The sequence below is a fragment of the Lissotriton vulgaris genome, chromosome 8, assembly GCF_964263255.1.
Source record: "Lissotriton vulgaris chromosome 8, aLisVul1.2, whole genome shotgun sequence".
Lineage (NCBI taxonomy): Eukaryota > Metazoa > Chordata > Amphibia > Caudata > Salamandridae > Lissotriton > Lissotriton vulgaris.
The window spans coordinates 191,646,440-191,673,994 of record NC_141696.1 but is presented as its reverse complement, the minus strand read 5'-3'; the positions used below and the strand labels follow the sequence as shown (position 1 = coordinate 191,673,994).

Genomic DNA, 27,555 nt, shown 5'->3' with positions numbered 1-27,555 from the left:
AACTTTTGTTACTTTTTGCTATAGTGTTTTTTTTTTTAATAAACTGGCCTTTGGGTGATGAATTATTCTGCTGACACATAATATAGTTTAGTGTTTGGGTCACTTAAAAATTAACAAACTACAATATTCTGGATTATTCAGAACACCCAGGGTCTCCCCTAGGTGGTCCAGTGGTGGGAAGTCAGGTATTTTTAAAGAGGACCCTTATAAAATAGTTTTTATATGCCCTGGATTTAGTGAAATTGCACATTTCACTTCCAACATTGAGGTAAGGTGCTTCCTATAATCGACTTTTGTGCTAGGAGTACTGTGGAGTGAGGATCTGCAATATGTTTACATATTCAGAGCCCCTAAAGTCTCCCCTAAGTATTGCAGGGGTGTGGGGTCCTGTAGATATAGGCAGGCCCCTTACAAAATATGTTTATATGCCCTTGAGCTGGAAAAATGGCCCAAGTCATTTTCCCCATTGCAAATCCCCAGCCACATAAATTAACGTGGCAAGAAGTTATTCTTTAATAATTCCTGCCAGGAGAATCCGAATACTATCATTCAAGAACTCAATAGAATGGTATTGATAGATCCAACAATATACTGTTGTTGAATTTGTCCTAAAAATGTACAGACAAGAAGTTATAAGACTTTCTTGTCTGTAAACCAAAATTCAGCCTTCCAGTGATCAGTCCTGATTGATCAGAGTTAGGTGGATTAGCCAGGCTGCTTTGATGAGGTGATAAGTACACCCTGGGGTTAAAGAGCCATTCTGGGAGTAGAGGTTTCTGCTCCATAGGAATGCCAGAGACAGGGGAGGGATCGTAAACAATAATCTGCAGTGGAAGGAGGAGACAGGCAGGAGAAACGAGTTCCATTTACATCCCTACTCTTTGAATCCAGCCAGATGGCAGGCTTAAGGAAGGTATTTACAAATGCTAGAAGGACGAAAGCCATGAAAATGAGCATCCTGGAGATAGGTTTAATTGGCCGTTGCTGCTCTGCTCTGCTGAGAGTTCGAATATGTTGAATTGTGGAGAAAGAGTGCTTTCTGGGACAAGTCCAATGCCACACTTTGGAGGAAGTGGTCATGCTCTGTGGTATTGCCCTACACCTCATTGGACAGGAGTGCTCTCCTGCTTGACCCCAGAGAACGCTGAATACGTATTTGAGGGAGCAGAGCCTCTCAGCTCTGCTGCTTAAAACTGAGAAAAGAAGGATTGACAATCTGGAAACTTGATTTGCACCATCAGGCATTCTGACTGACTGCGCCTGCTGCATTATCTGGAACTACAGCCCTTTGGATGTACCTTAATTCATGAGGAATATAGAGTGGACACCACGCTGGAAACATGATCAGGCCCTGCATTCTTACTGACTACGCCTGCTGTATAATATGGTAATACAGCCCTTTGGATGTACCTTGTTTCAAGGGGAATAAGAGATTGCTCCCTGCAAGCTACAGGTTAGCAGAGCTCACCTGCATCAGCTCTACCAAGAGTCCCTTGCCTGGAGTGTATGCAGTGAATTTTTATAGGTGTTGTCAAGGTGCATAGTTTGGAATTGTGGCCCCAACCTTTCAAGTATATATATGGGCTAATCTAGACCTTCTTTATCATTCACGGATACAGCATAGAATTATCTTTTACGGTTATATTTAGAAGTAAACCTCCCATACCGAATATTATTTTTTTAATATATATGCCCGAGTGGAAGCAGCACAAGAAGACACTCATTCAGCATGTTGGAGTAACTACACTTCTTCCCTCTGTAAAATGATGCATTATCCTATCACAGCATGCTGGTGTCAATACAACACAACAAAGAGCTTACTGGTGCAGACTAAGAGGAACAATGTCAGCATTGCTCAGATAGTCCCTGCCCACTGCTCAATGAAGGGCCAATACATATTAGCACCTCAGCTAATAGAGGCATTACTGGCCTTCCATCTGCACCACAAGGCCATGTCCACACATCCTTAGCACATTACCCTGCAGCAAGCATTAGGGCAGTCCCAGAAACTCATCTTCAGTATAGCACAGACACCCCATCTGTGAGAGCCTCCAACATTTACTAGCTCTGCGGCCAAGAGGGATTTTGCTTACACCTCTCTCTGCAGGACATGGTTGCATCCCAAATAAGCCTTCTGACACCGCTTCCTCTCAAACAGTGGCTGGCAACAGACAGGGGATAGATTTTTAGACCGCCTTGACCACAACCAAAACAGTTTTACGCACATAACACATTCCTATAACATTGTTAGGTCTATTTAATCTGATAGGTCTTTTTTTCACCCTCATACTTGTAATTGTTTCTAGTTATGACCAGATTCTGATTTTTAGAGGTATCCTTCATAGAACGTTTGTTGCTAATTATTTGACTGCATTACAATTGGTGTACCACTTCATGTAGTCAGGATGGGGAATCAGCCTATACAACGTGGGCTGAGCCATGCGTGCCGTTTCCCTGCAAGCAGAATCATGCTTGCCGTAGCCATGCATATTCCTTAACCAAGCATATGCGTTATCAATTCAGTGCACATTCTCAAGCATGAATGGGCGAGCACAGCAGAGAAAGTATCAGGAGAGGGAGCTCCGGAACACGGTTTGGTAAGTGAGGTTTTGGGAGAGTGGGGTCTAGTTTTTAGGGGTGGAGGTAGTTTTTAGGGCTCAAGGGGTTGAAGTTGTTTTTAGGGCTCAGGTGTCGGATTGTTTTTAGGGCTCATGGGGGTTAGAGTTGTTTTTAGGGCTCGGTGTCGTTGTTTGGGCCGCGTAACTGAAGCCCATGTAGTTTAGCCATGCGTGCTTCTGTCATACAACCAGTATGGATGAACTGATGCAGGGTTAATTCTTTGAATACTAACTCTCCTTCACTGCAGTCCAGACAGCAAAATTCTCATATATGTATATATATATATATACTGTGAACAAGGGCAACCGCCCGAAACGCGTCAATCTTGTATGCTGCCTTTGCCTTAAGAAATTAAAGAACTTGCCTTGATTCTGGGACTCGTGTCGTTTTCTGGGTCTGGGGCTCCGGATTTCAGTCTTCGCGCTTTGCCTGCATATATATATATATATATATATATATATATATATATATATATATATATAATTTCACTCGTTTTCCTCTCAACAATGCGCCCACCATCCGGAGCCACAGCAAAAGGAAGAAACGGAAGACCCAGAGTGCAGGTGAGTTTTTTAATTTTCAGCACACCTCGCCAGCATAACGTTTCGGCCTACACAGAGACCTTGGTCACATGACGCACCGAGAGAAATTAGCTAAATTTAAAGTGCTAGTGCATGAAAAACCAGTACATTTGATTGGCCAAAATAGTAGGAGGGAGATGTCCTTAATGTACATAGAAAACATTTTGCGTAAAGTGCAGGAAAAAATGAAAGCATTTCATTTTTCTACTAATTACTGTTTAAATACATTATGGTCCGAAAGTTTGCCAGTGCCAATAATCACATGTCACTATAAAATCCTATAGATAAATAATTCATATATTTTACATTTTCGAACAAGAGTAACAAAAAATACTATATACATATAATATAATACATTTGATTAGGATTGGCTTATCAGACCAGATGACATTGTGTTCCAATACACTGCCATACTAATTCTGCACTCAAAAATCCTGGTGTCAATAATGCTAATATAGTACAATATAGACTATCATATATACAAATCAAAAACCTAAGGTTTTATGCAATTCTTCTCTGCTCACCTCATAGTCCATGTTATTAGTACTGGTGTAATAAATGTTAAAATAAAATAATGTGTACAAACAAAACCAAATGTGACAAAGCAAAAGATTTTGTGACTTGAATTTTGGTTGCATGCTGCCTAATGCAACTTCCATCTGGAGTAAATCAGGTGTGAACATTACATGGGTATCATACTATACAACCTAGTTTGTTGACACATGTATAGTTGTAATAGTAACCAGTATTGTAAATCAGATAGTAAGCAATTGATATATATACACCACCAAAACAACGGGGGGTGACTCCTAAGCGGATGGCATTAGAAGATATTTATAGGCACGTATAAAAATCCTCTGTTGAATTGAGGCCATTGGGGGTCTTACTATCCATTTCCAAGATGTACCTGGTCTCTAATGCTCTTAAAATGCCTTCTCTATTGCCACCTCTCCTCAGGGGACCTACAGTATCTATGGCATAGTATCTAAGGAGTTCACTGTTGTTGTCGTGGTGTTCCCTAAAATGCCTCGCAACTGGGTACGTGACGTCGTTGGTATTAATAGCCCTAATGTGCTGGAGAACCCTTTTGTGGACCTGCAATTTGGTACTACCAATATATTGCAGGCCACATGGGCACTCCAGCACATAGACCACGTACTCGGTTTTGCATGTCAGTTGTTTGTTAATTTTACGGGGCACTGTGGAAAATGCCGTAAGGTACTCGGTTTTATTGAGTCCCTGTGAACATGCCTTGCAGCTCGAACATTTTCTAAAGCCTCGGCTAGCTGCCAACCAGTTTTTGGGGGGGATCACCTCCGGACTAGATTTCACTACAGCATCCTGTAAGGAATATGCCTTTCTGAAGGTGATGGCTGGTTTACGGGGCATGTGTTCACCAATCACTGGGTCGAGCTTAATCAAATTCCAGTGTTTGTTGATTATCTTCCTGAGTGCCCCGTGTTGCCTATTGTAGGTCCATATGAGTCTGGTTGGCTGTTGAACAATGGGATCTGTGGACCTCTGAGCTTTCTTGTGGATCAGTGCATCATTTCGGGACAGGGCATTTGCTTTTTTAATGGCTATGTATCTTAAGTTCTCTGCATAACCTCTTGCCAGAAACCTCTGTTTGCTTGCTGCTTACGCTGCTTTGCAGTGAGTGTCTGTGCTGCAGACGCACCTAATTCTGAGCATCTCCCCATAGGGGATGCTCCTTATTAAGTGCGGGGGATGGTGACTGTCAGCGTGCAGCACGGTGTTACCCGCAGTAGGCTTTCTGTAGAGTTTAGTCTCCAACCTGTCCTGACTGACCTCTAATGTAACATCTAGAAAATGTGCTTTCGTCTGACTAATGTGAGATGTAAAGGCCAGATTGTATGCATTGTTATTCAGGGTTTCAATGAATCTTACAGCTTCCTCATGTGTCCCCCGCCAGATCATCAGAATATCATCGATGTACCTATACCATCGTATGATATGGCGGGAGCAGATTTCGAGATGATCACCATGGAGGACCTGCCTCTCCCAGTATCCCATATGCAGACAGGCATAATTGGGAGAGAAACAGGCCCCCATGGCGACACCTCTAACCTGCTGATAGTACTGGTTAAGAAACATGAAAAAATTGTGGTTTAACCAGAAGCTGATCATGATGAGTAACAGTTTGTTGTGCTCAGCTAGTTCGATCGGACGTTTGCCCAGGTAGAATTGCACAGCCCTCATCCCATCTGCATGCACTATGCTGGTGTACAGCGATGAAACATCTAAGGTAATCAACCAATAGTCTTTCTCCCATTGCACTTCACTAATTTTCCTCAAAAGGTCACTCGAGTCCTGGATGTAGGAAGGAAGTGCCAAGACATGTTCTTGAAGAACAGAGTCAATATAGGTAGTAGCTTTCTCTAATAACCCCCCACACGCCGAAATAATAGGTCTTCCAGGCGGTTTAACAGAGTTTTTGTGCACTTTAGGGATTAAGTACAGCACGGGGTAATTGGGTGATCATTCTTTAGATATTTTAATTCATCCATGCTGATGAGCCCACTCGAGCGCCAGCCCATCAATAAGGAATGAAAGTCTGATTGTGCTTTTCTCAGTGCACCCACATCACAATGTTTGTAGCAGTTTGGGTCATTCAATTGAAAGTATGCCTCCTCCATATAGAGGTTCCTGGGCCAGAGCACGATGTTTCCACCTTTGTCAGATTGCCTGACTATCATGTTACCATCCATATGTATTTACTTCACCAGTCTCTGATATTCATTGTTACACTTCTGATTGTGTTGGTTAGATTTTAAAGTCTTTACATGCAATGCCTTTACTTGTTTTATGGTGGCATCATGGAAAATGTCAATATTGTCATAGGGTGTTACCGGGGTGAATGTCGAGCGTGGTTTAAAGTTAGTTAACCTACCAATTTGGGCATTCTCATCTCCCTGTGTGTTCTGTGAGTTAGGGGCTTCCGCTCGTAACATTTCCAAATCCTGCATCAGCTGGATATCATTCACTGCTAACCCCGTAGTAGATGTCGCAACCCTGGATTTTCTAGCAATGTTGCGTGATTTGCTACTAGCAAAGTGTTTTTGCAGCTTAAGCTTACGCGTGAATTTAAAAAGGTCAATTCTTGTGTCTGCGTAATTAAAGTTGCTAGGGGGACTAAATGACAATCCCATTGACAAGATACCAATCTCTAAATCAGAAAAGGCAGTAGTGGTTAAGTTGATCACAGATAGACCATTGTCCAGTGTATGAGAACATTTGCTTACTTCTGTTACTTCTTTTTGCTTGAGTTCCACCGCTTGTAGTTTCGCTTCTTGGATTTTGCGCCTTGCGTTGCTTTTTCTGCGTTCTCGTCGCTTGGCGTTTGGGGTTTTCCTGTTGCTGGAATTCTGGGGCGTAGTGTATCGCTTCTGTCCTGGCGAATACATTCCAATTCCTGCTCCAGGGTGAACCGAGTAAACCCCAATGGCGCCGATATATGATGTAGGTTGGATTGAATACCTTAAGATTCCAGCTTCTTCCCTTTACTCACTTTGGATTTCGTGATCGTGGATATAAAGTGGACCTTTTCACTGATGGGTCCGAAGGACCTAGTTTAGTGATAACTTTGAAAGGCCAAGCTCCAATAGAGGTGCTCTGCTTGCAGTTTGCCTTACAGGTTTGCGGAAGCAGTTTGAATTGGATGTGATCTCTTTTCAGTCACTAGTAGATTAATTTTTTGGTTGGAATTGGATGTGATCTGTTATCAGTAGCTAGTAGATTCATTTTCTGGTTGGATAAATTTGATCAACATGTTTAAATCACTGATTTGCAAGGAAGATTAGTTTTAGACCACTTGCAAATTTCTAATGGATTGCCATGAGTGACAAGCATAAGGATCATGGCTCTAGTCTAGGGTTACTCAAAGTGCGGCACGGGAGCCGCATGTGGCTCTCCTGACCTTTAATTGCAGCCCCTGGTGAACAGCAGCATTGGGCTGCTGTTCACTTGATAGAGCAGGAACGTTTAGTAAGCTGTAAACCAAACAGGCATACTTTATTTACACGTTTACTAAAATAACGATAAAGAAGAAAAGAAGGTGTCATAGACAACTTATCTTTAGGAACACTTTAGTTTTAAAGACATTTTGCACTTCAACTTCAAAAAGTGTATTTTATCAACATGCATGAGAGTTTTACCTTAGTAGATCAGAATAGATCTCTGCATTGAGAGGCGTTTATTAGAAGTAAAAGTTTTCAAACTTGATCATGGAAACATTCATGCTGTCCACTTTCTAAAACAATGCCATTAGTGTACCAAGAGGCAAGTCATTTGTCAGGTGCACCTTGTGTGTAGCCTTGGTTATTATATAATTGGAACTCCACCATAGTTTATTAAATAAAACACAAGAGAATGTTTTGTACAGCACACATTCTGAACTCCTATCTTTTAAGGGGCTCTCGTATGTGCTAATGAAGAAATAGGAGGCAAAGTGAAATTAACAAGTTGCCTAGAATCACACAGTTTCATCAAGTGGGGAGGCCAGGACTGATACCTGGTTTTCTGGTTTCACACTTTACAATTCAGCCACCAGATGTGTACCTCATTCCCTCTCATGTTTTACATTAGAAGTTAATGCTTTGACTTTAATACTTTGTGCATGAGAATAGAATGTTAGTGGCAGAAAGAAGTCATGTGAAGGCTCGGTTCGTTGTCCACACCATGCATTTGCTTCGAATCCCCCTACGCCCACCTTTCATCAACCCGAGCCTCGCATTGCTGGCATCCGTGTGGCCCTCAGGCATTCCACAGTCACTACGTTGCGGCCCCTTCGGGGAAGTGTTTGCGAGTACCCATGCTCTATTCCAATCAGCACAAGACTTGGGCCACTAGGAGAGATATCTGATGCTTATTTGTCTAAAAATAGGTGATGTTCACAGTAAACCCAAAGGACAAAAGCTGAAGGGCTTGATTATTCGATATTCATTCCCAGCTGGCATCACTTCGTTTTCCATTTTAGATTTTAATGATAAACTATGTACATTTTTGTAACATTCAGACGTTTGGAGATTGAGCAAAGCTTTGCTACACTATGACAAGGACTAGCCACCTAAGCTATTGAACCAGCTCTTCCTTCATGAATAAGCAGGATGGCTCAGTGACATAAATGCTTGTTGCTGGGGCATGCCATGATCTACAGGTCACAAATTGGAATTGTGACAGGCTGACTCACAGTTTTGTCCTTCCAAAGCTGGTAAATTGTGGACTATTAAAGTGGATAATAGTGATATCTGTTATTTAAATATCAGAGGAACCGCAGAAATGCAGTTTGAAGTGCTATAAAAACATATTTGCAATCTGAAGCGCAGTGTTATTTCCTTAAGTCTGTAAGGCTGCTTAGTCTGTCCAAAGGGTGATGTACTTCGCGTCATGGTCATTATATAAATACTACAATAAACAACTAGGGAGTCGCTTCAGCGGCTACTTTTCACTTGTCAAGCGCTTGATTCTTTGTTTGTGGACTGCAGGGGCGTGGCATTGTCCCTCACAGCCACCGTGGTGCGGGGAGGCTGAGCTGTGAAAGTATTTGCCTCTCTCTTCCACTCCCCATTTGCTCATTTCACATAGAAAGTCGTAGTTTATCCTCATTTTTCATCACCAACTTTCCTTGAGGCATTGAACAGAGAATGTTGAATGTCCTCAAGTTCCTAAATCTCTTTGAAGTCAGCTCTTTCATTAGTGCAGTAAATCAGAACCTGGTAGCTGTGCTTTTATTTTTAGATGTCACAGTTGGTCAATTCTCCAAGATGAATTACTCTGCTCTTGCAGCAGTGTGTGTGTCCTCCTCACTCCTTGGCAAGCTTGTGATTTATTAGTCAATCCGCTCTCTACTCCGCCATTTTGGTTTCTTCTGAAACTATGCCCCCACTTCCTTTCATTACCCTAAATCATTTGGATCTACTTTGCTGTGTTTCTTTCACTGTCCGTGGGAGTAACTGTCAAATTCCATGGTGAATGCAGCATCAATCAGCTGCTTGCGTGTGTGCAAACGTAAACATGTACATTTGCGCGTTACTGTTTTGTTTCTCCACTGTGAACATTTTCGGTATAAAGAAAACTGTTTCCCTACCAATGTTGGCCATGTTAACTCCACTTTTTGATCTTTTACCAACTTACTCCTACCCTTTGCATGAGTAAACCTAAGATCATATCCGGAAAAAGGAACTGCTAAAAACATTTATGAATTCCCCAAATCTTGCACATTTGTTAATGTTTGTAGCGTTGTGGGCCCTAGGCCCACATGCTCCTTAAATGATTCACACAGACAGGGTCTGCTGGTTAACTGGCCACAAACACGTGCACTCGGGCACTTTATTATAAGGCGCACATCTCTTGTTCTTGTGATGCCTGCGTTGAATGGGGGTGGGGTGTAAGTGTGGCCAGCCCTCGGGGGAGTGGCTGGTAAAACAAGTGCTTGCTGAGACAGTAGAATGTGTCCAGCAGGACACTGCATTCCTTCCTAACTTTATTGAAGAACAAAATAAACACCAGTCCAACCTGTGGGAGTAAACTACCTTAAAACTAACACCACAGGGTTGGTCAGCATCTTGAATCAATCAGCGGGACAGCAGTGGACATGTGGCTGATGAGCCAGACTGCAACAGGACCTCTTCACAGGCATCCATAATTTAACCTGAGTGGTTCAGAAGACAAAATGCATTTGAATACCTCAGCATCACTTGGCAGCCTACGGTTGGAAATGTCCATGGTCTGAAGCTGTTTCACTCTGCTGATCCTGAGAACAGTTTGTCGTAAGTCTCAAAAGTTCAGAAAACTTGGTGCATCAGACAGTCTCAGTGTTGCTTGATTAACTGAAGACAGTCTTGGTGTGCTGTGACCTATTGAAATCTCCGTTCGATGTCCTACTGCATCCTGGAGTCTGTCAGTGGGGCAATATCCAAGTCCAACTCTCATGCTTGGGGGAGGCCCCTTGTTTGGGTTGCCACGGGACTGCTTGTGGCCTGCGCTGTAGCTGTGTGTGTGCCTATTTTGAGGCAGTTGAAAAACCACTGAGGGGCCTCTGCCTAGTCTCTCGGACATACCTCAGGGGTGGACTGGTCTTGGTCAAAACGTTCTCTCACTACCAGGATCATCAAGAAGTCACTGGTTCTTCTTGTCAGCTGGAACTGCAACAGTGTAGGACTTCAGCCTACTTGTTCAATACTTTAGGGATGGTAGTGTTTGATGCGCTTGACATGGGCTGGCGTGATTGGGTTGACAGCTGCTTGAGGAACTTGGAATACTTTTGGTGACGACTTGCTATGTTGGTTGTAGGCTCATTCTTAAGTCGTCGATCACCTGGAGTGTAATATTTGAGGTAACTAGCAGTGCAGGCCGAGGACGTGAGTTATATTTACTTTAGGGCACCAATTATAGTTTCTTGAGATAACTATAACTGCTGAATTTCACTGGTTTTATGTGTGTTAAATCTAAACCTAACTTTAACGTCCCTATAACTTTGTTTTTTTGAGAATTTCTAAAGTTTTTTAAAATTTTATTTCCTAACTATAATATCTCTGTAATCTTTTGTTTTTTTCAGTGAATTTTTACATTTTTAATGCTATTTCCAAACTATAACATCCCTGTAACTTTTGTTTTTTTCAGTGAATTTCTTGTTTAAAAAAAAAAAAAAAAAAGTAATATTTAATTACCATACATTAACCCAGCTGCAGTCGTGCATGGCCTTCAACTGCGCGTGGCGGGCAGTTGGGCGAAGGGCAGAGGTCTTCAAACTTTTTTCAGTGGACCCCCCCACCTGAATTTTTTTTAGATGTCGGCCCCCCCCCCACTACCTGACTCTGGTACACTACATAGTCGACCGCCATTCGCATATCCGAAGCCATATCCGGCAAATAATGTTAAACACAGTAAGAGTGTTTAGTAAACTGGAGGTTTGTGAGTGGGTGTGTTTAAATGACAGAGGCTTATTACACAGTACAAATCAAACATTTCCAAGACAAAATGTGTGCAATTTGTTTTTACTAGGGTTTTACTGATCCAGTTGAGTCATAATGTTAATCATGTTGTCATTTGTGTCCATTGTCTTTATGCTTCTGATTGTATTACTATATAACTGTATGCCACATAAGGTGCAGACATTATTCAGTCAGGCGACAAGTGGCACCTTACAGAGGTACTAAAGTAAGAAAGAAATATAAGTCTTGAGTTGCGTACATTGCTAGTAAGCCTTCCGTTCCAAACAGGCATGGAAAAGCTGCAAAAATTTGCCATCATCAAACGCTCTCTTCCGCCTTTTCGCAAGACTGGAGATACCCAACCTTCCAAGCACTTTGTTGCAGGATCACGATGAAGCGTTAACTTGGGAGCAAAATGTGACTGCAGCACATTTTGTGAACTAGCCACACTTGTAATTCACATAACTGCCCATTTGCTGCTGGCACAAAATAAGCATGGCACCATCTGTACATGTAAATGCAAAAACAAAAAATATTGTATCAAATATTTAGGTTCAGGGCCACATTCTCAAAGGCTGTCAACCTTGTCACTGACAAGAACAGCCTTCTTCATAGCTCTCACTTTCTTGTATTTTCCTTCTGAGACTCACAGCACCATTTCCACTTGAATTCCATTCACTTAGTAAAAATAAAATGGTAGTCACTTAATTGATTGCACGCTGTCATATGAGGGAACATAGGCTGTTAAACCGGACAGTAGCTTGAGCCAACTGCCCTTCATCAGTCCCCTAAGTCATTTGCTCTCAGCCTATTATACAGAAATATCTGTCTTAAAATTGTTCTCCACCATGTGCCGTGAACTGTGGAGGAGTGAGTGGACCCAGTGGCCAGATCACAATTACAAATAGGGCACTTGTAGAGCCGCTAGGTGCCCAGGTCCTGTTGGCCCACAGGATTGTACAAATCAAGGAGTAGTGGAACTACCAGCTTTCACTGCAACCAGGTATTAATTGCAAACAGTGAGGTGCCTGCTCCTCGTCACTCGCAATATGCTGTAGACCACAGAGAAGAGATCCATTATACTTGTTTTTCCAGTGATGGGTAACCATATCAGATATTAAGCATAGTTCGGGCACATGCCATGAAGAATTACATTTTTGGTTACATCTCCAAAAGAGCTAAGTGAAAATTCACCAAACCAAGAACTGAATAAACACTGAATGGTTGAAAAGCTGCTTTGCCATTAAAATTTGATGGGCTTTTAATTTAGTGGTTTCGGAGTTATGCACCCACCCCATTATCATTTTTGAGCCATTTGAGCATCTGCCCACTGAATGCTGTTTGCCCATGGCTTAGAGCAAACTGCTCGGAGGAAAAAGTTATTAACTGTACACAATATGAATTACTATGGAGTAAGTTGCCAAACCAACCTGCTGAGTACATGATGTATTAAACAAGCATGAAAAATGGCTACATTACATATGCACTTTTGTTATATTTTTAAATTAAACGGTGAGTGTATGGCAGGGACAGGTCGTGCCCCATCGATTAGTACAGCTGGAAACAATCTTAAGTGAGAACTAAGGGTGTAGTGCGCGCCCCCCTGGGCTCCATCGTTTATTAGTTGATTAAGGGATGTAGGAGAGTGGGAGAGTGGTCTCTGGTGGAGGAACTGCATATGAAAGCCTGTCGCAGGGTTGAGAAGCTAGAGGAGGGCATTGCAATCTGGAGAGAGTTATGTAGGGAATTCTTAAATCCAAAGGGGACTGGAAGTGAGCAGGCTAATGGGTCTGATAGTAGCAGTCGCATGCTTGGGACAACCCTAACTATATATGACGCTGGGTGTGCTGCTGTGCCATAAATGTGTAAAGTATAACTAATTGTGATATGTGTTCAGGACTCAAATGTATATAATAGAAATAAGTCGATGGATATCATCTCGAAGGATTCTGTTATTAACCGCTCAGTTCTGGTGTGAAAAATTTCATAAATAAAGTTTTTTTTAAAAACTATAACATACCTTACACCCTTTGTGCTTTTTCAGTGAATTTCTAATTTTTTCTTAACGTAAAGTGAAATATCTTTTCAATTCCACACTACACCATCCCTTTAACCTTTGGTTTTATCGGTAAAGTTCAGTTTTTTTGCATAAAGTGAGATGCCCATTACTGTGTGTGGTGTAGGGCTGGGAACAGGGCCTGGCCGGCGGCCAGCCTCTGTGCCCAAAACCCCAGCGGACACACAACCCCCGCAGTGCTTTGGCTTTGGCATCCTACCCCCCCATGTGTACCCAATCCTATGGACAGCAAAAGCCGGGGTGGGTGCAGGATTGGTGCCAACCACCACTAAATAATAACAATTAATTTAGCATTATTTCTTATGAGGTTTCATTTTAAATCCCTACAGCCATTATTGTCTATTGAAGGTTGTGGAAGCACCAGAGGTTGGCCATGTGTGTTGCTGAACTTATTCCACCTCTGAACTGGAGTTATTTCCTACTGTTTTGGGTCCCTTTTTGGCCGTAGTAACTTTAGAATTGCATTTTGTGAATAACAATGGACTTATTTTTTATGGCTGTGTACATATCCATGCCTACACCCCATCCCTCACCCTTCCTGGACAATTTCTTACTCTTATTCATTAAGTAGTAAGTATGACCCTTCTTCCAGCCACTCCCCAAGGCCCCTCCCTCCTTATAGGTTTGAAGTACTTCTAAATACACTAGAAAAATGCAGTATGTGAATAGGCCCCATCCTACTTGCAAAATGTTTACCTTACCAGAACAGAGCAACTTGTAATTAGGGCCTAAGTTGAGCAGTTCATCAGAATGAACGAGTGCAGACTGAGTAAGTGGCAATTGCTAAATTAAGGAAACCCTTAAAAAATATTAAGGGAAATGTATAAAGGTAAAGCAAATTCACCCAATCATGAAAACAAATTCATCCATTAATTTTTAAAATGGCATGTCTCAAGACAAGCCAGAGAAAAAAAAGGTTAAAAGTGCTATGCAGAAAAATGTATACATCTGCATAGCTGTTGAACCCTGACAAAACATTCCTAAGCGCATCAAAGCCATTAGCGTTAAGGAACACTGCCCTTAACAACACTATGCACACGTAAAGTGAGTGAAATTTTTAAAGCACTGGAATGAAAAACAAAGAACAACATATACACGGCTTGCTCGCATCAAGGTGCTGCTGACGGAAATGTTGGCTCAAATGGGCCCACTTTTACTGGACTTGTTGAGAGCAGATGTCAGGAAGTAAACATGTGTTACTGAACGGAGCCCGCGTAAAGTGTCATCAACCTAAGCCTTAGGGTGGAGGGCGCCCTCCCTGAGATGGTGTCGCGCCACCCTGGAGGGGCGCGCGCCACCGTTTAAAGAACTCTGGCGTAAGGCCTGCGGCCAACCCCCCACATGCAGCCGACCCCATGCCATGTGCAACATTTGACCAGGCTCTGCAGCCCACCCCCGCATGCAGCCAAACTCACACTTTGCATGGCCTGTGACTGTGCAGGGTGGGAGTTAGGCAGCAGGGCCTGAGATGTGGCCAGGCCTGAAAGAAAACCCCCTGCATGCAGTCAATCCCCAAAGGCTATGCACAGTGAGGGGTTGGCCGCATGCAGCGTACGTGACTGTGTGAGTGTGTGTGTGAGTGCTTGTGTGGGTCTGTTAATGGTGTGTGAGTGGCTGTATGGGTGTTTGAGCTGGTGTGCCAGTGGTTTTGTTGTATATCGATGTGTTTCGACCCTTGTAACTGCAGTTACCGGCACCAGAGAGTGAGATTACCCCCGAAGCTTCTAGACACACGCGATAGATGCGAGAGTGCACTGAGCCATACTAGATCAACCCAAGGAAACCCCTGCTTTGATCTTTGAACCGTCCCCTTTTTTTCCCCCCAGTCTTGAGAAAGACCCGCCGTGACCACCTACAGGGGCACACAAGGGTTGAAACGTCGACGAATCCATAGGTTCAGAATCACCAGGATTCCCACAGTAATCAAAGGAATCCTTGGTTGAGATCAAACCATCATCTGACCATACTCTAACTGTACCTGTATATACATCTGTATAGATTTATTTTCCACACTGTATATATTATCCTGTTCACTGAGCACTCTTTCACAAAAAGTCACAAAAATTGTTTATCACGGTCCTGCTATGTATGTATAAATTAATTTACGAATGAAGTAATTCAGTTTTGTATAGAAGCAATCATGTATTATCATGTACAATACAATACTTTTGAACTTATAACCTTGTTCTTCCGTGTTTTGAGCAATTGATTTCTCACTAAACACTAGTCCCTGTATCAGAGAGCTGATTTGTTTTCACTTGCATCTATGAGCATTGTTCAAATAACCTGTCTTCCCCAACAGAACCAATTTTTGTTGAACTGTTACATACCCAGGTTCTGAGGGACACCGGGTCCCCCCTTTTTGTAAATTAGTTCTTTCTCAATGGATATCTTCGAGTTTCTGTTGATCAGTGTGACTACCCCTTTCCTTTTGCCTACCGCTGGCGAGCAGGCTACTTGTCCTATCACCTTGCCTTGAGTTTGCTGGCTTCTTCTCTGGATAGTTTTGTCTCCTGTATTAGTGTGATGTCGGCTTTTGTCTTTGCTAGGTAGTCTAGCACTTTTTTCCTCTTTATCGGGTGGTTCAGACCCTTCAAGTTGAGTGACACTATTTTTAGGTCTGTTTGTAGCGTGGGGCCGTTTCTCAGTGGGATGGGTGTGTTGCTGTCATGTGTCATTGCTTGTTCCTTTCTGTGAGTTCTCCTGTTCCCCTATTTGTTCTTTGAGGTGTTTAGCCTGGGCTGTCGCTTGTGAGGGTGTGTATCTATGGTAGTACCGTGTCATCTGTGCGGAGAGTTTCATTTGCGCAGTTAAGGGTTCACTACTACTTGCTGTTGTTGTGTGGGCACCTCCATATACGGGACAGTACAAGACGACAGGACAGACTAAACGGACGGAGCACAGGACAAGACAAACTAGACATACATGACGATAGGCACAATACTCCCTTCCTTCTCCCCCTCCCTCCCTCCCTCTAAATCCTCGTGCTGAAGAAGTGCGACGGCAAGATCCCCCCCGCCCGCCTTTTCCCAGGGATGATTGTCTTGCTACATTGTGTTAGTTTCAGTTACGAATGTGTCCATTCAGTCGTTTATTATGTGTCCATTCAGTCATTTAATGGTCTAAAAAAACCTTGTACCAGTAAAGGATATTGCCGCTGCTATTGGAAGTCCTCTTTTATTATTGTTTCTTTCTTCATTCTTGTCTGCATTTTCCGTCTGTGTCTCGTTGTGTTCTTGTTTTTAAGCTGAGGTAGACTTTGTTGCGTTGCTGAGGTACTGTTTAGTTAGTGCCGCTGCTGACTGTCTTGCAGGTAGAGGTCACAGTTATTTTCTGTGTGCTAGGTGTCTTTTGGGAGTCATTAAAAGAGAAAATCTCTTCTGCCCATGTCTTTAAAAAGGATACGGTCATTTCCATGTGTTGTCCAGGTACTTCACCTGTATCTTTCTAGATCCTCTGGCCTTTACTTTCTGACCCTTATCTGTGTTTGAGGTAGTACCTGTTTAAGATTTGTAAACTGTGTCTATTGGTCAGTTTATTCTGCTAGTTGATCTTGTGAGGCTCTTCTTTTGCTCGGCGTCGTGGTGGTAGTTTACATCTCTTGTTCGGTTGGCCCTTGCAGGTTTCTCGAAAGCTCCTTGGGGTCATCAAATGTGTGTGACCTTCCATTCCTGCTGATCCTAAATTTAGTGGGGCCCATAAAGGAAAATAAAATGTTTTCTTTTCTAAGTTTGTCTCTTTGTGCTAGGAAGTCTTTTCGTATGCCCACTGTTGGTTTCGAGTAGTCTTGTGTTAGGATTATCTTGTGACTATTCCATTGTAGATTTGGGTTCTTTCTCGCTACTCCAAATATTGCGTCTGTGTGGTGTGACCTTAGTGGTTTGCAGATTATTGGTCTTGGGCCTGCCCAGTTCATTGATTTGGAGGCTGGTACTCTGTATGCTCTGTCCGGTTCAAAGGGGTGCTCGAAGTTAAGTTTTGTGAGCTTTGGAATAAGATCTTGGATAGGTTTTACGCACAATCCTGCTTTGTCTTCTTCCCCCTCTGGTTCACCTAGTATCCTTATATTGCCTCTTCTGTTCTTGTCCTCAAATTCTGCCGCTTATTTCTGAAGGGCCGTAGTCACACAAGCTATGGTGTTGATGTTTTTTTTTGTGATGAGCGACTTGTCTTCGATATCACTCACTCGTTGTTCTACCTCTGACAGTCTGTTGTTTGCTGTGTGTATATCTGCTCTAACTGTGGCCAATTCGAGTTGGATTGCGTCTGTTGGTAATTTCGTATGACTTTGCAAGGGCATGGACCTCTGCCAGTTTTTTGAGGATGCTATCCAATGTGCTGTTAATGTCCGGCTTTTGTTTGAGGGGGGAATCCAACAGACTTTCTGGCCTGTTCTTCTTTGTGGTTTGATTGCCAGCCATTCTGGGTGGGTCTCTACTTGCTTGAGGCACGCAACTTTCTTTCTTTGGCCTTTGTTAAAGCTCAAAACTACTGTTTTTTTGCCCTTGTGTGACATGCTCACTGTGATTCGCTTTGATTAGCAGGGTTTATCTATATTATTATGCTCAGCTTGACTTTTTGTTCACCAGGGCGCTTTGATGTGTGTCTTAAAGTGATTCCCCATTTCTTTGGAAGTGTCCGGTTGTGGTGGGCTGTTGATTGTGTGGCGCTATTCTCTTCTTTTTAGTCCTCTGTGTTTGATCCTCTTCTTCTTTAGGTGCTCTCTGTGGCTTGCGGCGAGATGCGCTGGTATCCTTTTGTTACTCTTTTTGCACTCTACTTTTGTGGGTTTGGGGTCTACGAGTGAGAGCCTGCGCGATTTCACTTGTTGGTGTGGTTTGTTGATCCGGCGCACTGCAGCCGTTGCGTTAGTGGTGCGCTGTGGTCCTTGCGGCTTTCCTTTTTACCTTTGTTGCATGCGTCTTTGCTCTTTGCCCCCGCCCAAGGTGGCACTCTGACATTGGTTTCTGATCAGTTTTGTTTCTTGTTCTCCCCCAAGATGTCCGCTCCCTGTGCCGTATTTCAGTTTCCTTTTCGATTTCGGCAGGTTTTTGTGGATGCCCATAGGGGGTGTATGTGGGGGTGGGGAGGTTTCTCCTTCTAACCACCTTACTCATTGATCACCTGTTCCTTCATCGGCGCTGGTAAATACCTGTTAATGACTCTTTGTGAGATCGTGCTAGCTTTGCCTCGCGCACAATGGCTGCTCTAATGTTGCCTCTCTGCTGCTGGCAACAGTTTCCTTCCTCATTTAAACTGGTTGCCCCCTTTGTTGTGATACAGTTTTCCTTTTGCTGATTGCCGCTTTTTTGTGGGTGTGCTAGCGGGGAGAGTTCTTGTGGTTGGGGCGCAGTTCCTTCAGCGGCGCCGGTAATTGACTGTAATTGCCGGTAATGCTTATTTGATCGATCGCGCTTACTTTGCCTTGCTCAAGATGGCCGTTCTAATGTTTGCTTACCTGCTGCTGGTATCAGTTATCTTCCTCATCTAAGATGGCTGCCCCCTTTGGTTTTTTCCAGTTTTTTTTTTGCTGATTGCCGCTTATTTGTGGGGATACTAGTGGGGGGTGTTCGCTTTTCATCCCCCTTACTCGTTGATCGCCCATTCTTACAGGTGCGCCGGTAAATGCCGGCGGTGCTTCTTTGTACGATCGCGCATTCTTTGCCCCGCCCAAGATGGCCGCTCTGATGTTTGCTTCCTGGTATTGGTATCTGTTTCCTTCCTCGTCTAAAATGGCTGCCCCTTTGTCGTGTTTGTTTCGCTTTCACTTTTGCTGATTGCCGCTTTTTTGTGGGGGTGCTAACGGGGGGTGTTCGTGGGGTTGGGGTGGTGGTATCTCTTTCCACCCACCTTACTCGCTGATCGCCCGTACCTCCAGCGGCGTCGGTGAATGCTTGCTTGGTCGCGCTTCTCTACTCGGTTCCTCTGCAGTCTTTCAGTTAGCGGCCACCATCGTCCTCTCTCTGCTGCTCCACGGAGGTCTTTGTATCGTCTCTAGTTTCTCCGTTCTTCCCTTCTTTTTAATCGCTTAGTCTCCGTTCCTCTAGTGCACTGGGTCTTCCGATCGCTTCTCTTTGTTGTAGTTTGGTGTTTCGCCGTCTAGGATCGCTTATCTAGTCCGCTTTTCCCTGGGTCTGGCGGAGCTTGGGATTAAGGCAACTCTCTTCATTGCCGTCCAAGCCACACCCCCCATCTGCGACCCCCCTTTCTCTGGGTGGATCCATAGTGGATCTGCCACGTAGGATCGCATCTCGAGATATACATAAATCTTTTTCCTTTAATAACTCCAATAATGCTGAACAGATTTACTCCAAATTACAAAAAGCACTTTTTCTGGATAATGATTTAGCTTTCATCCAATATTGGGTTAATTCCATGTAGCGGTTTGAGTTGTAATAGTAACTAAAATCCCTATGGGAAAAATGCATTTTGAAAAACCCCTCTTTCTCAGCCCCCGTTTGACTGATCACCCCGAAACTTTCCAGATAGCAGCTGAAATAAGTGGCTAACTAGTTCCAAAAAAGTCGGGAAGATACATCCAAGGCCACCAAAGTTATTAGCAAAAAAACATTTTTAGTATAGAAACTAGGTCCTAACTATAACTACCTAATGGCGATCGACAGTAGGTAATATAAATTTATACCCACTACAGAATTACCTATATAATTCTGATAATCATTTGTTATGCTATGGTTTATGAAAAGACAACTTTTCCCTAGCAGTGGCCAGAACTCATGGGGGTTTAATCTGTGAAATTCCTCAGAGTTACATAAAAACTCACGAGATTCCAGAGTTACATAAAAACTCAGCAAGATTCCAAGGATTTCATCAGGAGGAATTCGGCATGCCAAGCTGATTTTTAGCCCGAAACATGTTCTGTGCTGTATTTTACTAGGCTGCACAGCGTGATGTGCCGTATGGGGTTGCTTCTTTCTGACGCTCCAGTAGATTTTCTACTCGTGCAGCAGCTTTCTCAACGCAAACAGTTGCGACCAGCCGCGACCGTCTGCACTGAGAAATCTTGCTGGGAGGCCTTCTAGCACCGACAAATTGCACTAGGGGACGCAAATTTTCCCTTGTGCTCACTAACTTAATGTTGGCAAGCCACACATGAGAAAAAACGCATCCACACAGCGGTTGGCAGAGTTTTGTCAGAAGTCCGCGAAGTGGGCAAAACTATACAAACTCCACTTGCAGAGTGGAATTTTTCACCCATCCCCAATTATCATATATATCATCACCTCAGAGTGCTAGCAAAAAGAGCAAGAGCTATGTCAAGATTGTGAATGCCATCAGTTTAACAGAGAACTATTGGTGCTTTAGTTTCAGGAATATTAGTATTCCAACTAGCAAGGTGCAGAGATACTCTGAAGGTATATAAGTCCAACGGCAAGTGACAGACGGTTCTACATAATGAGTACTAAAGATATTTGTCTTGTCTTAATTCACCGCTGTCATTGGATCCGGACTACAAAATGTGTGCATTCTCTGACGGTTATGTGTTGGATTGATTCATTCTTGTGAGAATGTGGTTCTGACCATCTGAGATGCACTTATTTTTTACTTTTGGGATCACCCGATTTTTTACCTTTTACGGTGGGAGAGCTGCATAACCTGGGACTCGCCCACAATAAACTCATGGTAAAGTGGAATGTGCATGTTTTCCTCTAGTTTCCCCCTTGTGAGATAAGGCCGCTGCGATGCAACCAGGGTAAGGGGCACTGGGCGGATTGCACGTGGACACATGTGCACACATTTGTGCACCCGTGTAAGGGCTGTGATGGGGAGAAATCTTTTGTGTGCAGCCCAGGAGCTGTGTACAGATGGACTAGAACAAAAGGAACTATGCAGAGTTGGATCATGATATGGAGTAAGCCTACAAACTCCAGACATGCACGAAAGTACACTGTACATTGTGGAAAAAGAACCATTCTGCTATGTCCAGAAGCATATCTGTACCGATTATGGGTCATCCCGAAATGTCATATTCCTCTGACCCTGCCCAGAATCAGAGCCCAATCCTTTGTTGACTCTGCCAGGCTGGATTAATTACCTTCCTCCCCAAGCTGTAGCATCAGCGACATAACCCTCCATGGCAAGCATTCCCCATGGCAGAGGACTTCTCTCCAGGAGGGGGAGATGTGGTGAAACTGCATGGCAATAATCAGCACAGAAGCGAAGTCTGGGCCCCAGAGAGGTGGAGGAAGTCGAGGAGTGCCGTCCTGCCCTTGTGAAGCTGCCCTCAATAAAGTCAGGGAGTGCCGTTGCGCTCCGTGTGAAGATGCCAAGGGAACCAGTACACCAACCCTGGGCACCGGACTGGTGGAGGAAGTCAGGGGGCACCGTTGTACTCCCTTTAAGCAGCCCTTGTGTCCAATTACCTGGCTCCGCATCACACATCGGGCAGATCAGTGGAGAGGAGGTGACCATACATCTGCGCAGGAGTGGACTGACCAGAGATGGGGGGGATAGCTCTTGTGGCAGCACACAAGTGTGCTGGCTATCTGGAGAGCTGACAAGAGCAGCTGGGGTCGACTCCCTGAGCTGCTCTCCAACGTCCTACCTGCACAAGGGGTGCCGTGGTGGGACCTGGCCACCCCCGAGAAAAAGTGGAATGCGGTGCATGGCCACCAACAGGCCCAGTGTGGCTCTCCTCGGAGCAGCGTGGGTGCCGTGGTTTAAGTATACATGCTCACGTGGAAGTGCCCCATAATGCCATGCTTGGCCGGGCCCAATTTTATAGGAAAAAGTGCTTGTTTGTGGTGTGTGGTGACCCCTGAAGGGGGGGTCACTGCCAAAGTGGAGCTACGGTGTGGGGGGAGCTGCCGGAGCAGCGCAGGCTCCCCCCAAAATTATTGAGAACTTCCCCACCATAAGTCTCTGGGGACCAGAAAAGAGTAACCCCTTCAAGGATTTCATTGATCTGTCAAGCTCTCCTGGTGCTGGAACATTTGTTCTACAGCATGGAGAGTCTTTTTCTCCAAGAATGGGGATTATGGTTGCAGAGTTTGTGGCCGAAGCAAGTCCATTGTGAGCTTTCCTGTTGTGAGACACTTTCTGGGGTTGGAAGGTAGTAATTGCACAGCTGTGTATTTACATAAAGAGGGTCCCTTAGGGACTAGTTTTCACATACCTTGTTTTATGCTAAAGGTGATTTTTGAATATGTTGCTAGCTTCTTTGACCGGTGTTAGAACTGGGGGTCTCTAGTTGTCAGAGGTAGGTACCACTGTCCAAATAGGGACCCTTGCTTCTAGTCAGGGTAAGGAGGAAACACTCTTTAGATAACCTCTGCTCACCCCCTTGGTAGCTTCGCACAAGCAGTCAGGCTTATCCAAAAGCAGTGTGTAAAGTATTTGTACCAACACTCACGGTAACACAGTGAAAACACGACAACTGACTCCACAACAGTTTAGAAAAATAAAGGTCTTTAATCTAAACTACACAAGGCCAAAACAACAAAAATCCAACAGTTCAAGAATATGGTTGCAAAAGAGTTCTTAAGGTTGCGATAAAATAATTCACAGTTGCGTGAAAAGTTCACAGTTGCGTCACGTTTAGCCAACAGTACCTTTTAAATGCGACAAAGTTCAAAAGCTGAAGCTTGTACGGTGGAAAACAAGCGATGCATTGCTCCTGAGACCCTGGGGAGGTGATGCGACAACCCAGCTGCAGGAGCGGGCGTGTTGCGACAAATCCGGTCTGTATGGGTAGGAAGGCGGACTTGTATGGATTCTGGTGCGTAGGTTCCGTAGCGAGTTTTCACTCGCTAAGGCACGATGCGATGATCTTTGGAGTTGCGACGATCTCTGGGGTGATGATGCGCGGACCAGCGGTGATCTCTCTCTCGCAGCTCCTCGATGCATTGGCTTCTGCGATGACACTCGCAGCGACGTGATGCGGTCCGCAAGCAAGCGGTGCGGCGATCTCACCCAGCGACACAACAGGTTCTGCGACGACATTCGCAGCGATGGTAATCTTCCCGCACCGGTCTGGTGTGCCCCTCAAATGAAGGATGCAACAGCTCTGGCAGCGGCAACAGGCGCTGCGACGATCTCAACCCTTCTTAGCGGTGGGAATTTCCTTGCACTGTCAGGGACACTCTCCGCAAGCGAGCGATGCTACAAAACTTGCAGAAAGTCTTTAAAAGCTTGGTTTCCAGCTTCCCAACACAGGTATAACTTCCAGAGGCAACACAACTGGCCCAAGTACTCTAGAAAGGACACAACTTTCTAGGCAGAGTGCAGGGAAGCTGGGGGTGAAGTCCTTATGTTCCTGGGACTTCAAAAACATGGAGCCAGCTCTTCTCAGGCCCTTTAGGATTCCTTTAAGACAGGGGACACAGCACCAAGCAAAGTCCTTCCCCTCTCCTTGGCAGCAAAGCAACAGCAGGTCAGTCCAGCAGAGCAACAGCAGGACAGTCTTCATTCTTCAGTTTCAGCTTTCTCCTTGGCAGAGGTTCCTTCTTGATTCCAGTATGATCTAATTTTCTGTAGTCAGGGCTCCTGTACTTATACCCCTAAAAGTCTTTGTTCCCTTTGTGCAGAAGGGCTCTGAGCCCGGTCTGAACCAGTTATGGGTGTTCCTTGAGCACTTTGTTTTCCTGGCCTCTCCCATCCTTTCAGAGAGAGGGGCGAGGTCGTCAGCCACCCAGCAGGAGGTTGAGCCAGCATTGTGGAGGGAAAGCACAGCCCTGGAGCACTTTGTTGACATGATTCCTTCTCTCCTTTCACAGTGCAGGGCAGAGACATCAGACGCACCACAGGGGTGGAGCCAGCACTGTGGGGGACGGGCACAGTCCTATTCAGGTCCCAGGTGCAACTCCTTCCTCCCATCTAGATGCAAATCTCTCTATTCACCACTGGGCAGACTCATTCTGTCTCCTGGAATCCCCCAGCCCTGTCACTCACAAACCAGACAGTCAATTCACAAACCAGCCAAGGCACACAGAAAGGTCACACAAGAGAACAGCTACTTTCTAAAAGTGCTGTTCTCAAACACAGGATTTAAAAACCACCTTTCCTAAAAGATGTATTATTAAATTCTGAGTTCAGGGATACCAGACTTTTATGTCCCATCTTCCTCTTATGGGAAGATATGCTGGTAGCCACTGTAGCCAGCATTCCCCATGATAGTCTAGGGGCAAGATAGACTTACAATAGTGAAAACGAAAATGGCTGTAATTCACTACCAGAGCATGTCACCTGCACCAGTACATGCTCTACCTTTCACATACACTGCCCCCTGCCCAAGGGGGTACCTTGGGCCTTCCATAGGGGTGACCAATGTGCACAGAAAGGGAAAGATAGGCCTGGTCAATGTGGACACTGACCAGGAGGACATGGCAGTTCACAGACTGCACACAGGCACTGCGGTGGCAGGCCTGAGACACCATTTTAGGGCTACTCATGTGGGTGGCACAACCAGTGCTGCAAGCCCACTAGTAGCATTTGTATCACCAGCCCAGGCACACTCAGTGCACTTTACTAGGGACTTCTGGGGGATGCAAATATGCCAATCATGGATAACCAATTAACATAACAATTTACACAGAAAGCATTTGCACTTTAGCACTGATCAGCAGTGGTAAAGTGCGCAGAGTCCTATTGCCAACAGACACAGGTCAGGAAAAATAAGGGAGGAAGAAGCAAAAAGTTTGGGGATAACCCTGCAAAAAGGGCCAATTCCAACAACCGGGTGCCTGGTTAGGGCTCTGTATTGAAATGCGTTATTCGGGCCAACAGTTAGGCTCAGTACACAATATTTCCAATCATGCTTAGACCTTTATTCTGGCAAAGGCCTTAGTTGAATAACGAGTCTGTCAGCTACTGTGATTAAAGTTTGAATGCTTTATTGTCAGTATTCGGTGCTCTCAGTCAGGGTTAAATGTAACTATGGCATCTTTTTTCCATTATGGAGTGCTTGTTGAAACATTGCAGTGGGCAACCACTTGCTTGGCGCCAGTAGTAAGGGCCCTCACTCCAAGATATGGTCAAACCATGGCATTTAGTGAGCAGATATTCTCTATACATGTGAGTGGTGGTACTAGACCCCCCTCCTGTGGGAGGGGTGTGACTGTTTAAGCATTGCTTGTAATCAAAAATGGAGAGTGAGGAACTAGAGTAGCTAGTTTTTTTCCCCTACGGATATGTCTGAATCAACAAGAGCCAGCTACTTGTAAAAATGGTATGTGTCTATTAGGTCAAAATGATTGTTTTAGGGAAGAAGGAAAAAAACTACTTGTTTTTTATGAAGGCCCTCACCCACCAACCTAGTTGGTGGCATGCTTCGTCATCGGGCCCCACCCAAGGCACCGAGTGTGCCTCAGGTGTGCTGCGATGCCTGATTACAGCGGAGCTGGTTTGTAAAGTGAGAGTGCAGTGAAGTGACTTGAGTGGGGTTAAAAAGGCTGTCCTAGAGGTCCCAGTTAAGTGATTTATTGGTGGGCCTTGCCGACTCCATCTTGAGGCAGTGCGAGGGAGGACACTGTGTAGTCTTCGGCCTACTGCGGGGCTTCGCTGAGGCAGTGGAGATGTAGGGGAACTCCCTCCAGCAGTGCTTCTTTGCAACCGTCTGGCAGGTTGGCTTCTTCGTTGCGAATGTCTGGCAGGTCAGCTTCTTCATTGCGACAGTCTTGCAGGTCGGCTTCTCTTTTGGTGCACATCCGACTGTGCCCTTCGTTTGCTTCACTGGACGCGCTGGCTGCGCATTGACTACGGTTTGTCATTCCTGGAACGGTAGCAGCTGTCCCTGTGATGCTGTGCACTTGCTTGGTGCTATTCTCCTCTTCAACTTCGGTGCAATAGAGATGTGGTCGCTCTCTGTACTGCGTTCATCTGTGCTTCATTGTGGAGATGTCTATCTCCTGGGCGCTCGCCCGTGTGTCAGGTTCACTGGCGCTGCCTTCTGAGCGCATCTGACCTAGTGCGCTCCGTCTTCTCCTCAGACGTTTTCTTCTGGCACTTTGTGTGCCCGTAGTATAGCTTGCGATTGTGTGAGTATACCAGGAGGGGCGAGTGGTGCTCTTCTCATTCGTGCAGTGGTGGCTGTTCACCATCAGGGGTTAGTGACGTGGTTTCCTCACTTGCAGTGGTGGCAGACAGCCACCAGGGCTGCGTATTGCTCACTTCTCTCCTCAGGTGTGGTTCTTCCTAGTTGTGTGGCTTCTCTTTTGGCAAGGAAGGCCTTGTGGCTCAAGCAGACATGGGGCAGGGAGGTGATGGAAAGGAAGGAGGACACCGCTGTGGTAAGGTTTGCGGCAAATGTCCTTGCACCTTATTTTGCATCATTTTCGTTCTGTCCTGAGTTGGTACAGTTGGCCGGTGAGGTGAATCAGCAGCTAGGTGGCGCTGCATACTTCTGCACATCAGCTATTTGCTCCTGGGGCCGCAGCAGTGAGAATCACCCAGTGCCACCACGGGGTCGACAATGGAGGTGCAGGGGCATGCAAACGGCCGGTACAACTTTGGACCTGCACTTCCAAGAAGACAGCAGGGTGCCTTTTGGTGATTATGGGAATCCTTCACGTGCATCGTTAGAGCATTCAGCGCCAGGGACGACAGTCTCAGGGTATGAAACCACGAGATGTGGCAGGCTTTCTTGCAGCTGTGGGTCGAAAGAGGACGATTGAGCCGATGCTGTGCTCCCCCCCATGCTGGTGCTTCACTCCTGGCACCTTTTTGCTGAAGCGGCTGTCGGCCAGCAACTGAGCTTTCTGGCACCCGAGCGGGTAGGGGGGCATGTACACTTGCATTGCGCCGCTGCACTTTTGTCACATCCTCAGGCCTCCCCACGTTGGCGACATTTCTCAGGACCTCCGCCAAGCAAAGATTGCACTTCTTTTTCTTTAGAGCACTTTTGGGGCATTTGGTGCAATCCCTCCTACAGGCGTGGTCCCGCTTGCCAGCGGACTTTGTTTTCCACTTTGCGGGGAGACACACAACCACAGGGGCCATTCAGTGTCAGTGCAGGCAGTCTGCACACTCCGTCAGTGCAGAGACAAGTGCCGGGAGGGGGATCGAGCAGGGCCATTCTCGGGGCTCCTCACCTGGGCACTCGGGGGCAGATGTATCAAGATTCCGTTAGGCGAATCTGTATTTGCGAAATTTTGCGATTGGCAGTTACAGATTCTCAAAACGCGATGTATGTATTTTTTGGCAACATTTTAGCGATTTCTTAAAAGTCGCTAAATAATCGTAGAATCATGGTTTGCGATTCCTTAATTGCGAAATTCGCAATTTAAGAAATCGCTAAATCGGGAATCTGCTAAGCAGGTGCAGGTTGATGACATCACAACCAGGAAGAGGGAGTGATCACCTGCACCTGCTT

General features: G+C 45.1%; 1 protein-coding gene across 1 annotated transcript in view; it reads left to right on the top strand.

The window, feature by feature from the left end:
- Window positions 1–27,555, top strand: part of LOC147696853 (disks large homolog 2-like) — a 1,652,766-nt gene that overhangs the window by 492,438 nt on the left and 1,132,773 nt on the right. The window lies entirely within an intron of this gene.